A 2,500-nucleotide genomic window follows, 5' to 3' on the forward strand; every position below is an offset into this window, starting at 1 on the left:
TCGGATGCCTCCGAGGGGATTCCAAATATTATTATTTTTGGTCTCCTCTTGGGGAGAGGGCCAATTTCTACTCGATTGAGTAGTTCCTTGTTGCTGAGGACTTGGTCAAGGTCCCCAGCCGTGTCCGTTTCGATAAGGATTCCGGAGTTTCCGAGTTTCCTCAGACTTCGGATCCTTATTTTCTGCTCTGTCGGATTAATGTAATCCGACAGGAGCTTCTTGGTCTCTTCGCTTGTTTTTATTTTGCTGCCCTTTGCGGGGTAGATAGCCGCTACTGGCTTCGACTCCTTAACGGCAGTCTTCTTTGCCACTTGCCTTGTTGTTCGGTTTGCTTTGATGATGTCTGAGTAGAGCATCGGTTTGGAGGGTTGAGCCTCTTTGCCGCGGCCTCTCTCAGACATGAGACTGTCCAGCTTAGCTGACATCTCGCTGACTTTGTTTTGCAGAGTCAGCTGTTCTGCTTGTGCCTTGAGTTTATCCTGGAGCTCTCTGTTTTTCTTGTCCAGTTCTGACTTGAGCATTGCTCCATGCAACTGCTCTTCCTCTACTGCCTCGATTATGCTATCGAGGATCTGTTCTCCTGTCCTTAATTGTGTTTGCGTCAGTTCTAAGGATTTTAAGAACCTTCGCATCCTCTCGAAGGGGGTGATAATTTCTTCGCCCCCGAGCCGGGGCCGGGGCGGGCCTTGTCCCACTTCGTTATCGCTTTGTGGTTCCTCCATTTTGAGGTCTTTGCTCTTGTGCAGCTCGTCATACGAGCCGCTAGAGCGAGCACTGTTGACTCGTTTTCTGTTATTTTCTGGGGTTGCCCCCTTGCTACTTTTGCCTTTATTCCTTATCAGGTTAAGGACCGTGTGCAGGTCGATCTCATCGGACTCCAGTTCCGAGTAAGAATCGCCTGAGTCCATTTCGTCCTCCCATTCCTTGAGGGCTCTGCCGTGTTCTTTGTATCTCTGTAGTTGTTCCAGTCTTGCCTCCGTCTTCCCTTTTCCTTTCTTTGCTCCCTTCTTCTTCGATTTGTTTTTTGTGTTATGGTCAGTATTCATATTTGTTCCCACGAGTTGGGACGAAAGACGGTCGCTCCCCGGGTTACGCCCTTTCCGGGGAGAAGGCTTTTACTCTCAGGTTTCGCCTGGTATCCTGAGGCTTGCGCTAATGGTCGATGGACCCACCGACCGCCCGTGTAAGCACAGGACCTCTTTCGCCGCGTTCTCAGCTTAGAGGTTAAGGGTTTGTTCAAGGGGTTCGCCTCCCCGTTAGGCCGACCGGTTAAGGTAAGCCCCCCGTTTCTCCCGTTCTGCAACATACCACCGGATGTATCCGGTGGGTCGTCGCGGCAGAGGGGAGTCTTCCGGGTGAGAGCCGCGGTTATCGCGAACGATAACACACGCATGGGCTCCCTGAGAGCCGCGGTCATCGCAAAGCGATGACTCCGCCAGACCTCTCTTAATGAGAGAGCCGCGGTTGTCGCAGAGCGACAACTCACGCAGAGCTCTCTGAGAGCCGCGGTCCCCGCCATGCGACAACTCCGCAAGAGCTCTCTTCCCAGAGCTGCGGTTGTCGCATGGCGAGAACTCTCGCAGGAACTCTCTTACCAGAGCCCCGTTAGTCACCCGAAGGTGTCCAGGTCCTACCACGTGAAGGAGGGGTTGGTGCGTCAGGGTTATACCATGATATAAGTCCCTGACGCTTATAAGACCCAGTAGATAGGGACAGAAGGAATCTCGTTAATCCATTCATGCGCGTCACTAATTAGATGACGAGGCATTTGGCTACCTAAAGAGAATGATGGTTGTTACTCCCGATCGTTAAACCCGACCAGGAGCAACAGTGCAGACCATCATTCTCCCTGCTTGGGGAGCGCTATCCGCAGCTCCCCCCACTCTGACGATCCGGTCCTCCACCAGTGATCGCGACGCTTGTGGCTGACGTTCACAGGGGGCAGCCCCCCCCCCCCCGCTAACCAAAGGGTCGGTCCGGCGTCCTCCCACGAGTGGTGCGCGCTCTTCCGTCTGCGACTTCCGCGACGTGCGGCCCGGCAGGGAATTTCACCCAAGCCGGGGGGATTCGGTGGTGGGTCCACCTTACCCGTTAAACCCTTAGGATAGTCACATAAATAGTGATCTTCCACGGCAACGCCTCTCCTTAACCCATTGCAGGGCTATCAGCCCCGCCTTGGGAAACGGTTGCTCTACCCCCATTTGTCAAAGGCGAGAGGCCATATAGAGCCTAACACCTCGGGGTGAAGTCCGCAACGCAGGCTATGACTCCGGTTGTTCGGGAGTCATAGTTACTCCCGCCGTTTACCCGCGCTTTTTTGAATTTCTTCACGTTGACATTCAGAGCACTGGGCAGAAATCACATTGCGTCAACACCCGTGGGGGCCATCGCAATGCTTTGTTTTAATTAGACAGTCGGATTCCCCTAGTCCGTGCCAGTTCTGAGCTGAGCGTTGAATGGCGGCCGAAGAGGACGACCGTTCAAGACGGAAGCCTCGCAG

The 2,500-nt window shown here is 53.9% G+C and overlaps 1 pseudogene; it reads right to left on the reverse strand.

Moving 5' to 3' along the window:
• LOC143364375 (large subunit ribosomal RNA) overlaps positions 1-2,500 on the reverse strand; it is a 7,098-nt pseudogene that overhangs the window by 2,092 nt on the left and 2,506 nt on the right.

The sequence above is a fragment of the Halictus rubicundus genome, unplaced genomic scaffold (assembly GCF_050948215.1).
Source record: "Halictus rubicundus isolate RS-2024b unplaced genomic scaffold, iyHalRubi1_principal scaffold0504, whole genome shotgun sequence".
Classification (NCBI taxonomy): Eukaryota; Metazoa; Arthropoda; class Insecta; order Hymenoptera; family Halictidae; genus Halictus; species Halictus rubicundus.